Raw genomic sequence first — 12,914 nt, 5'->3', positions numbered from 1 at the left:
CCACATTTACTATTTGGGTAAATTTACATAATGTACTGCAAAATTTAGTATCGTCTTTTTGGTCGATAAATGTCGATAAATAATGATGATTTTTTTTTTTCAAAATTTTATCTGGTCTGGTTGTTATTTCATATACATCATCTTATATACAGTGGGGCTTCAAGATACAAGCTTGAAGCCCCACTGTTAGCAATGTTAAATCCTAATTATTATTTGTGTTGGAACTGTTTTATGTTTTGTTCATCCAGCCTGCTAGAGGGCGCTAGTAGCAATTGTGGTGATATATTTAGCCAGCAGGTGGCCAGAGGTAAGTACCTTGCAGAATGACCATCAGTCCATGAGGTGTTTTTCAGTACAATCTGAAGCCATCCTCTCATTTCCAGCCCTTTGAGCAGCGATATGAGTAAGTTTTTACGTTAAATATGAATGTTGGCAAGTACATTTGTTGCACTTTGTTATAGTTTGTGATATTTTATACATGCTGTTTGTAAAATACAATACCTGCCTGTTCTCTTGAAATGATGCAAGAGAGAGTTTAGCTGGCTGTAAATCTCATATAGGACAGGGGGTCATGTTGGGTGCAACAGTACAATTATCAGTATATTTGATTATATCTATGTTTGTGGTGTTTATATGTGTACATTTTATTGTAATTATTTAATAGTATATTTCTCAGGGGCTGGAATCAATTGGTTTTATTTATTTTTAATGGGGAAAATGCAACCGAGTTACGAGTGGATCGACACACGAGTGCTGTTGTGGAACAGATTAAACTCGCATCTTGAAGCCTCACAGTATATCTTTGACTGACTGTTTTTCTGCTCAATCAAATGTTTGATTATCACGGTTTCTGCTACTGTACAAATCTGACAACCTAACAATAGAGAGCCCACTCTCTGTGGAATGTATTGAGCTAATTAGTGTCATGGTATATCACTCTGTGTATCTCTGTTGGTGTATGCTGTGGGTGCTGGCAGGTGCTCAGGCTGATTACACACACCTGTTTCCCACAATGGACTTACCTGCTGTATAAACACCTCTTGTCACAGCCCCGTCAACGGTGTGATCCACCTTCACAGTGATACTGGTGCGTTGTCCACTTTTGTCTCCCAGGTGTTTTTTTGTGCCATCTGGTGGAGTTTATGCTTAGTGACAAGATGTCATCTGTTTCTGTTTTGTCAATACTACCTTTAAAAAAAAAGCATAGGTGCCAAGCATTTGTTCTCCTTCTGACACAAAAATATTTTTTAAATCTAAAAATGTAGTCTTCACTGATGGGGATGAAAAAAATGACTTGCGGTTTTGCATCTTTTAGAATAGCAGAGATTTACCCTCAGGGCGGACATGTGCTGTGGAGCTGCACCAAATGTAAATGGTGTAAACACGTCTACTGGATCATCACAGACTGCAGTTTTCACCGTGTTCTTGCAAATTCCAGCAGCAAACTGCTCGAGACTCTATGCGTCAATGATGTTACTATTGGCTGAGTTCAATGTTTCAAGGACTTCAAGAGAAATTGGAAATTTCAAAATGGACGTCTTATAAATAGTTTGAAGATCCGTTTGCTTGTAAAGTGACAAGACTGTGGATCTGAGTTACATCAGTGTCTTATTTCTCAGACTGCACCTGAATTTGGGAAGCTTTTTTTTAATTGCAAGACTAAAGCAATTCTCTAAACACCACTACAGTAGTATTTCTAAAACAATAATAATTAATAACTTCATTTTTTATTTTTAATAAAGCAATAAATATATTCATATATTTATTTTAATAAAATATTTTCTAATGTCTTTTTTTTCTTTTCTTTTTTTTCTGGTTTTGCTGCATTTAACTTCCCAATCATGCAAGGTAACCTTTTAAATCAATGGCCTTCTGCCAGATTTTATTTCTAATGCCTTTATTAGTTTATTATGCATTTTCTGGCCTGGCCTTTAAAGAAAAGTACTTCAGTACCACTGATTTGTTCTGTACTGCACAGCCATTTACTCCCGTATTTCCTCAATGTCAGTACCTTCGTTAGACTGAGTTTGTGTGCTCTCTCCTGTGATCAGGAGAGAGCATGAGCTTAAGTAGTTTTAGCAGTTAAGACGTTCTGTACAAATTTCCGATCTGAAATCACAGTCATGGTCGATGACAAAGTGGCCTTTTTATGGCTCTATTATGAATTTACAGGAAGCTGAGCTTGACATTCATATTCCTTCACTCTTATTCTTCATAATCGTCCTTCATGCTGTCACAGTGATTCCTGCTCAGGCAGGATATTAATGAACTCAAGCTTCACGGGTTTCTGATGCACACCAGCCGTCTGCAACTCATCTCTCTGTCATATTTTCAAAGTCAGCGGAAGTCCTGACACAATCGCTCCTAAAGGCAGACGTGAGAATGAACCACATTAAACACAGTGGTGATGGATGATGTCTGCTGCCGGCATTTTCTCTCTGTAGCTTATATTTGATTGAGAGAACACCTTACTGTCATATTGTCACACTTAAAAACAGAACCAATATGTAATCTGCAGTGTACTATAGTCCTGTGTGTACAGGAGGTCCTCGGCTTACTGTATGTAGGAATTCTGTTGTAATAATGACGGGCTAATGCGCGTTCCTAAAAAAAACAACACAAATGAAAGCTAATGTAGCACAATCCAATGTATGACGTTCAAATGGGGAACATAAACAACGTCGTCATCTGCATATAGCATTGTGTGATGATGTATTCGTTCACTCCGCTCACCACCTCATTTACTATTTTCCAACACTTTTTAAAAGCTTTATGGAAACGCCGTCAAGAACATGGGAAACCAAGGAAGCCCTGTATAAGTGTAGACTGAGGGAATTGAAAAAAAAAAAAAAAGTAACACATTTGTGTATAAAGCAAGCAAGGCTTGGACAAATATTTCTAAGGACCTCTTCATGTCTTTTACCATCTGATGAAAATAATTAAATACAAACTTACTTCCATAATCCGTACTTTTTCACCTCTTAAAAAAGATCATTTCTGGTTTGCAAATGTTATTAAATAATCACTGACTTTATTAAAAGTAAATTAAGTTAGCAACAGTTAGCATCATTTTCTTTCATTTTATCAGTTTTTCCATCTGCAGGGAAAGTAAGTAATTGTTGTGTTAATCAATCTATATTAATTTTAATGCAAATCAGTGGATCTGACAGGCAAAGGGAAAATAAATAATGATTTTAAAGACTGCTGTGGATTTCTAGCAGCACGAATTCTTGTATCTTACTATCTAGCTAGCTCGTCGGCACTTCACCCGTCTCCTGTTGTTCTGCGTAATTCAGACAACAATTACCACACCCTCATAATTTATTTGTGTCCTCACTTCCCGAACCAACTGAAAACTGTTGGAAGCTGTCAATAGAATTAGTAAAATTGCCCGTTTCTCAACTTTTCGGTACACTTTGCAGGTAGCTCAGTGTTGACGTGCATCAGCAATTCACATGTAATGGAGTTCTATTATGCAATATTTTCAACTTTTCTGTTCCGGGGCTGCTGTTCTGTGTGGGATCTCTATTAGATCGATTGTTTGTTAACTATTGCGAGGAGTTACATGTGCAATGACTGTAGGCTATACAGTGAGTCTCTGTCTGTTGAGCAGGTGTCTCTCTTCCTCCTGCACTCCCTCCTCCTCCTACACTATCAAAGCCTCTAAGACTTGTTCGTGCCGCCGCCTGCTTCTACCCTCAGGCTAGTACTCATTTTTTGGCTTCCTGTATCAGCTTCTCTGCTTCCTCTGACATAACTTCTCCTCATCAAAAATGCCTCTGCTTAACATTAAACTCTTGGTGTACCACAGGGTCTCATTTCCCTTTATTTCTTCAATTTTTCTATTTTTCAATTCTTTTACACTTGTCGCCTTCTAAAGTAATGGAGCTGTACCTACCTCAGTCTTAATTGGGTTTTTATTATAATCTGGATTTTTTTAAACAGGTTTTATTGTTTAAGAAGATACATTGTAAAAGAAGATCTTTTGTTCTTTGGCCACAAATAGAAAAGTATTTCTATTTTTTTGTATCAAGAATCTCACAGGAATCGGAAGCAAGTGCTTGAATTCTGGTATTGTGACAACCCTACTTTTGTCAGCACTTCCTGAGGTTCCCTCTTTGTGATTGGTTCACTCATTCTGTGTCCCTTATAACAGTTTCTCCCAAGCCTTTTTGAGCCACAACATTAATTTTAAATAATAGTCACATAATGCATGTGCAAAGAAAAAATAAGTACAGTAAATGTAATGATAATCCACTCACAATTTATTTACCCCGTGTGAAACCTGGACCTGTTTAGTTGAACACAATGGTGATTTGCTTGCAGGAATTGAAGAAAGACCCACAAAGTTCTCAGTCTTTCTTATTCGTAGTTTTTTTTTTATAGTATCTGCTGTCACCTAGTGGGAGAGTATTTCATTATTCTGTCACTTTCGCATTGAAGACAATCCTGCCTGTTCAGTGACCTGACCTGTCTGTACATTAGCCTGATTTTCTGGAAATATTTGATATTATGGTTTAGAGAACAGACCTTTTTTCTTGACACTTTACTACAAATAAAGTCAAGAAGGTTTTTAAGGACTCCTTGTGAGTTCTTTACTGATGTTTTATCATCAGTGTATCCAGGGACCTAATATTCTTCATCTTATCTTTTTCTCTTTTCTGATTCTTCCTAACAGTAATAGTCCCTTGTGTTTCCTGTGCTGCCATTCAAGAAAACTGTAACCAGGACATTGATTGAACATGACGAAGATACAGTGTGTTCTCACTCCTGCATATTGTTCATCACTGAGCCAGGCATCCTGCTGTACAATCACTTCAGTACTCAGGCTCCCATTAAAATGGCAGAGATGCATTTGAATTCTGAATGGAATTTGGTGCAATTTCCTCAGACATCACAAGTTCAGGTTGGCTCCTCACTGGGCAGACAACACAATGTTTCAGCAGTAATATTCCCTATGACACAGTGAGCGAATCCAAATCTTAAAGATCATCATGTCTATGGGAACCATCAATATTATGCAGAAATGTCGTATGATGAGTCATCACCTCCTTGAATGCTCATGTAGCCATAATAATGTCGAAAACATAGCCAGAATTAGATAAGAGAAAAACATACACCCCTGCTATATTCTTAAATTATTTTTCATTAATTCTTACTCATTTGGTCATTCATTTATACTCACATTACTTATTTTCTATGACATGCTAGGCCACAGTGTAGCGCTTCGTATTGCGGTAGAAGAATGGAAGAACAAACGCTGCTGCCATAAAGTCACTAGCAGTTTGCTATATCAGGACCTGTGTGTCCTTCGACCATCCAATCAAAGCACTCGAAACACCAATGTAACAGTAGGCCTGCTGGAAAGCTTTGATGTCACCAAGTCAAAATCTGATTTTGTTTCATTGTAATTTAACTTAGGCTCCATGCACCCAGACTACTGATTCCTTGGCAGATTTCTTTAACCCTAGCAACAGATGAGGCTGAACTATGATAGAAAAACTAGAGAAGCAACGCAACCAAGAGAAAAGCTATGAAAAGAAAAGAACAGGCTTCATGGTGTTATTTAATAATTAAAATTAATATTAAAAAAATTTAATAAAAAATCATGATAAATATGACGGTCCACCAATGCTATAACCTTTGTCTGCCAGTGCGCTGCTCACATGTCAACCATAACGCTGGTAGCTAGTTTTTACTTTTGATGTACTGTTGACATTCAGCACCATGGCTGTCTGCTAAATCAGCTGCTCCTAGCTTCCTAGTGCTGTCATCAACCACACTGTGAGGTTCTCTGCTCATTGGTGATTCATCAAAACGTTTTTATATCGTGCTCACAGGCGGCCAGACCTCGTTAGCTTAGTCCTAGAAATGCACAGGATCTCGAGTTCGTTCGTAGGACAGTCTGTCACTAGGCTAACCGTACCATAGTATATATATATAGTAATAATGACTTCTATATGAATAAAACTTCAATTTGATCAACGATCTAATATTAAACACCTACACTAAATCAACAACTACATCGTTTTAGGTCAGGTAAAAGAATAGTGCTGAAGTTTGCCACCTACCGCTAAATTAAATAGACTAGTTTGTGTCAACATTGAGTTTTATTTCAATAGATCACACAGACCATATTCCATGTGCACTTAACACCTTTTAAGTCCCATATAAATCAAGCTGAGGACAAAAGCTGCCGCAGTAGAAGTTGGACCTTAACCAGTCTTCTGGGAGCTCTTTAACTGAAGGACTGTGAGTGACATGAGAGCCAGAAGAGTTTGATGATTATGAGTCAGAATGAGTGCTATAAAGAGTGGGTGGATGAACGAAGAGCAGCAGGACAGTGTCGTTTAGCTGCTGAGAGACTGCACCGCAGAAGCTGTCACTGTAAGTTGAGTCAGTAGAAGTCAGATGTAACAAAAAATGTTAACGTGGAGGCTTCACTCCATGTGTACTTTTCCAGTGTGATTCGTGCTATTTGGTCTGCAATTGCACGATATGGATAGGTGAAGGAAATGTGGGTGGTTACTAGGCTGGGGCTAAGGTTGAACTTTATTGATCCCAAACTTGGGAAATTATTTAACATGCAACCCAGTGTCAGTGTCAACTTTGGAAAGGATAAGATAATTATTGAAAAGTTAAGGTTTGGTGTTGACCATAAGATGAAAATAAAGGTATCATCGGCATAAAAACAAGTTTAAACTATTGTTTTTTTTAGGATATTTAAAAGGGTGTGCAACAGAAAAACACTTCTGTCTCCCAAGACACAGATAATGCTGCTTTGCATTAAACATTGCTTTGTTGCTATTAACTGATTGGATATATTTATATTGCGATGGCTAAGCCTGAAACCATTGAGTCTTCTGTTGATAAACAGTCGAACTGTTGCACCTCTGCTGTACTGTAGCATCCACTTGTGTATCCCTTACCCCCGTTTAAATGTATTTTTTACACATCTTTAAAGGTCCTGTATATATTTTATGATTTACTGTTCATGTAATCATGTGTGAATGTTGGATTTTCAACATTTGCTAATGCTGTTTGGGCTGTGTTTTTTTTTTTTTTTTTTAATGAAATAAATTCCAGCTCTGTTGGTCTTTGTTCATGAATGGACTGATAAACGCACATCAAAATATACATTTAAGCTTCCCTGACTCTTAGTAAACACAGGGAACGCTTGAGCTTCTTCAAAACACCAGATCCAGGGCAGACTTTGACCTGTGATCCTTAATAACAAGCCTCGCTTAATAGCCTGTTCTTTTGACTGGATGTCAAGTGGTGATGTGTGTGCGGTTATCGTAAGCATTGTGCTCCTACTGATGTCTGTGCTCTCCGACTGTAGAATCCAATGGCTTAGCTCAGGTTTTGATAGTGTATGTCTTAGATTTAAACATCTAAGAGCGAAACTACTACTATGCTTTTATCACTACTGCCTCACTCAGTCTTCAGCGGTGCGTTTCTGCCACTGCAGTGATCAGAAACCCCAAAGAACAGGCCAGCTTTGCATTGTCTAAACCTGTCTAAACAGTCAAATCAGTATTTGTTGAATTATCACCACCAGCTTGTTAAATCCACTCTCATCCATGGTGGGAAAAGAAAAAAACTGTTTCTTAGTAGCAGTCAAGAGCCTCACCAAGCTCTCATTTTTCTGTCCACTAACATGAATATTTAAATGTGTTATTTTATTTAGTCTACCCAACTCAGTCAGTGTCTCCAACACTTTATTTTATTGTCAGCAGGTTTTAAATAACTTTTATTTGTTGGCTTAATACAGAATGTCTCAAACTCGTTTTGGTTCACGGGCCACATACAACCTAATAAGATGAAGTTGGACGGAGCAGTACAATCATAACATAATTGACTATAATGAACAATAAGTCCATGGTTTTTATTTGAAAACATGGGCAAAAATGTATGTTATTTTTAATTTTTATTGTTCTAAAAGTTGTGTTGTACACACTGATTATGGAAGTGCTGTTGTCCAACTGCAATTTGTTTTTGGCTCTGAACTACGGGTTGCAACCAATGTCCATAGAGCAAATCAGCAATTTGAGCATATATTCAACAGGAGCTGTTGGTTTTCTACTGACAAATCCAAAAGACCCCAAAAAAAAAAAAAATTTTTGTTGGCCTCTGACAATCACAGTTGAGCTGCAAAGACACAATTTTTAGTCAGCAGTGGAAACTGTGCCTCATCCTGCGGAGAAGCATTCACAGAGATGCCTCAGAAAACCCACAGTGATATTATCAAAGATATAATCTTCCCTCCCAAAAATACTTGTGTATAGTTTGAATCCCAAAGAGAGTGAGAAGCTGAACTTGTTCGCTAATAGTAAAGAGTGAACATTCCCAGCTGGCTGGACCGTTGCAGCTGATTATAACTGACAGATACATTTGTCATTTTAAATCACAACACCACTTTCACGCTGTGATAAATGTGCTTAACAGAAAACGTCCTTGCAAACTTTCCAGACAAGTCACATTTAAGGTCCACAGTCTAATGGACATCAGGTCAGAGTATCAGTATCTTCCTGGGTGATCAGTGCAGCTGCATTACACAGGGCAGTGTTGCCTTTAAATGGATGTGAAGTGTGTCTGTTTGCTTTATTCTGCAGCTGTAGAGTGTGATGGATGGACTAACATTCATTTGCATTGATGCTCAGCAGCTGTTGAAATGATCCACTGTGTACAGTAGGTGAGGTACAGTGTAAAACACCTCCTCTACTCGCACTTTAAATCACATTCCATCTCATGGAATGTTTTTATTGGTGTTCTTCAGGAGCCTTGTCATCTGTATCTACATACAGTAGGTTACATGAGACAGACATACAGTCCATTGAAAGTACTTTTTTTTTAAATTTTTGCTATCTTTTGTTGTTGTTTTTTTTTTTTTTTTGCCTTTGATCATGGTGCACAAGTGTAAGGTAGGTACTTTTGGACAGTGTATGAGTTTTGTATCAGTGAAGCAGTTAGTGACCATCCATGAGCCATGATCATGTGATGTCATAGATTGGCTTTTGGAAACAAATGTTCTTGGAGTTTTTTTTTTTTTTATCACCACATCACTTTATTCCTACACTCTCAATAAATACAAATTTTGCTTCTTTGCGCTTAAACTATTTAACAGGAGAAGCAATGATTTGTTTTCGTGATTTTTTAAAATGCTCTACGTAGACACATATTTGTTTTAAAGTTTAGTATTTAGTGCTTTGATTTGTATATACCCACATTTCACATCCTTCTGATGTGTAATGATTTTTTTTTCTTTTTTCAGAAATAAAAGAGTGCTTGAAAAATGAAATTTGATCCAGTTCCATTAATTTCTGACAGTAACTCAGCCGGTATAATACAAGGTGTCTGGCCCGGCAGCAGTCAACATAATTGCAATGTGCTCGTGTTATGACACTTCAAATGCCCTCTTCAGATCTGGATGTGAAAATGTATCACAGTTAGGATCTCTACTGGTATTAAAATGCATTCAGGCTCCATCTCCTGTAAAAACTCCAAACTACATATGATAGAGATGTAAGAAAAATATTGTTACAGTGATATATCGCAATATTCCTTTTCCCCATACTTTATTGATAGAGTGTAGCACTGTATTGTTTTGTTTTGTTTTTGTTGTTGTTCTTTTTTCAAATGATTAACCTGCAAATATTCATGGTAATAGTTTATTAATAGTGTTATACGATAGTTGACTGTACTGGGACCTTTATTTATAATTAGTCAGTTCTGTCTGTATATATGCGACCTTTATTTATAATTAGTCAGTTCTGGGATTATTCTGCTTGGTTTGAGCCAATCAGATTAAGGCAATATATATATGTGTGTGTGTGTGTGTGTGTGTATATGTAAATGTGTATATATATGTGTCTGTATATATGTATCTATATGTATATGTGTGTATATATGTATATGTATATATGTATATATATATGGATATGTATATATATATGTGTGTATATATATACATACGTATAAGTATGTATGTATGTATATGTGTATATATATATATGTGTGTATATGTATATATGTGTATATGTATATATGTATAGCTACATATCAATAGCAAAAAATAGCAGAATAGTGTAAACAGAGATTACACTACACTATTATTTTTGAAGGGAAAAACAAACAATAAGTTGTTCAACACTTGTAGTTATTATTACTGTGACGTGTGTGTGTGTTTCTCCTGGTGCCCTGGGTATAAAAACCTCTCTCCCTTGCTCATGCATGTTAGTCCTGTCTGTGAGATCCCTGCGTGTTGCTCCCGCATACTTATTTCGTCCACCTGTGGATTACCTGTCTGACTTAAGTTTGGACTAAATTTCAAGTGCTGCATTTGAGTCCTGGACGTTTCCTCAGTCCTCACCAACATGACAATTATAACCATAAATAAATAAAAACAAGAAAACTGCTCAACGAAGTCAGCCAGAAAATAACCACACAACTACTATGTGAGTTATTGTGGTCGACAACAGTCGGTATCTTAGATAAGAGTTTGGTCATGCCAAGAAAAAGTCTGGCTTCGATTGGGTGTTGGTATATTGCTCTCTTTTTCTTGATATTGTTCTTATTATTATGCTGTCTGTTGACAATGTCATGTGACAATGAAAGGTATTTGATTTTTTTGGTTGTGGAAAAAAATACTAAAACACCAACCAACTAAAAGCAGAAATCCTTCCCCCTGGTGTGAACGAGCAGGATAATCAAGCTAATCCATCAAACTCGTGTTATTATCCTTTTGAGGGAGTTAGAGATTTTTAACACTACAGAAGTCCAAAAATGTTCTGTACAGCTGCTGCATTTTCATATCTATAATTTGTCTCCTCTGATAAAACAAAACAAAACAGACAATTTTGTTGTTTTGCCTGATGTTATAAAGTACTTTTTAATTAGTATGTACATTAAAATAATGGGATTTCATGTGTGATGAGTTGGAAATACTTTCAAAGAGTGAGAAGATAATAAAATCAATCAGTGCTGGTCTAATCTACTGAGGGAATTCTAAATCCCTGCCAACACACACATCGTGTGTGTGTGTGTGTTTTCATCACTGTGAGACTTTCAGCTTGAAAGCATTTGTGCTTTTATTGTAAAACCCCAGAGCCTTTCATTTCTTTTATTTTTTTTCTCCCGTTGCACCTTGAAAGGCATCTTCTAAGTGGTTTTATTAGACACAAGGGGAAAAAAATGATATATTTAACATTCAGTGCCCTATACAAAAGTAAAAACACCATCTTTTATCATATACCAGTGAAATATGTCACAGCTCCTCATATATAAGTGAAAATATTTGACAAACGTGGTGGTTTATGGGTATTCCAAAATATGTCTTCTGTTTTATTCAACAGGGTTGCATACATTTTCCCCGACCAAAGGTCACATGATACCCAACTGTCAACCGCTCTGACAGCTCATGTGACCTGCTCAGAATTGTCCTGTCAGGAAGAGCATCTGAGTTCACGCTGGCCTTCAAATGCTTCCTGACAGATGTTTCCCAAAAACACCTCTGCTCTGTACGTATAGGATGGTAGAAATGATCAACAGTATAGTCACTCACATATTGACATGAAGAAAATGACTGCCAACATCACTACTGATGAGACAAAAGTTCAAGAGGATTCCATTTGTGATGGTTCGACTAGCTTCTGATTTTAATGTGTCACAAATAGTAAATAACTAATCATTTAAATTTAATAAAAAAGTCCTGTTCCTGCATTCCGATATACAGTGATACAAATCAGAGCAGAGTGGACAAATATGTGGTTTTGTGAGGCTGTACGCAGAAAAAACGTCTTTGTTTACGTTCGGCGGTTGTACGCTATACCCAGTGTACGCTACATTCGGTTGTTTTTCTTTGTGTTTTTCTTTTGCCCTTCATTATGGCTCCCAGGTGTGAGTCAGACTCATCTGCTGGTTTTAGGTCCTAGATTATGATGTCACCACTGTGTTAGCGTTGTTATGTCGAGCCGTAGGAACAAAAACTCCTGTACAAACTACAAATTAGATTCAAGGTTATGCGCCTTTGGTCTGTAAATCGCAATTCACCTCAGTTTTTAACGTGGATATAAATCACTGCCCATAGTTCAAGTGACTTAATGTAAAAAAAACAACAACAAACAAGTAAAACAACAGTGAGGTTGAGAGAATTGTTTTCTTAGGACACGCCACATCCACATTACATCAGGACATTGAATTACTGACAGCTAGCATTTGTCTTGTTAACCTCTGGATATGTTTAGAAAACCATTAGCTTCGTGTTTTTGTTAGACTATACTCTCGGGACATAATCCCTTATTCCAGATTACTAATTGAAGCATATACCATGCATGTAATTACACTGACTCCCCCTGGAGGCCTTTGTTGGCATGTTGTGGATAATGTGGGCCCAGGTTATTTGACCTGTTCAGCGAATCAGTAAATTACTACCTGTTTCTTTGTATGCCCGTCAGACAGCATGACGGCTTGTTGTAAGATCTGTTTGCTGCACAAACACAAGCCATAATTGAAGCAGTAATTAGACCCATGAAGTCCAAGCAGTTCATGTGTTGACTGTTCACCCTATCATCAAGGAAAGTATATAAACATTTATTCATAGGAATGACTTTTCTTCCTGATTTGCTCTGGGGCAGAGGTAGATGACGGTGAAAGAATCTTCATTATATACAGTGGACTCCCTTGATACGAGCTTAATCCATTCCACACTCGTCTCGCTCCACTCGTATCTAGATCAAATTTTCCCCATTAAAAATAACTAAAAACCAATTAATTTGTTCCAGCCCCCGAGAAATATATATTATTAACCCCCACGCCCCATCTTAAACATCAAAAACATGGATATAAATCAACAAATTGTTAGAAAAAATGGGTAAAATAACCCAGCGAGGGACAGTGAGCAAGACAGCGTCATG

Source organism: Cynoglossus semilaevis, chromosome 10 (genome assembly GCF_000523025.1).
Source record: "Cynoglossus semilaevis isolate Cse_v1.0 chromosome 10, Cse_v1.0, whole genome shotgun sequence".
Lineage (NCBI taxonomy): Eukaryota > Metazoa > Chordata > Actinopteri > Pleuronectiformes > Cynoglossidae > Cynoglossus > Cynoglossus semilaevis.
This window is presented reverse-complemented; position numbering follows the sequence as displayed.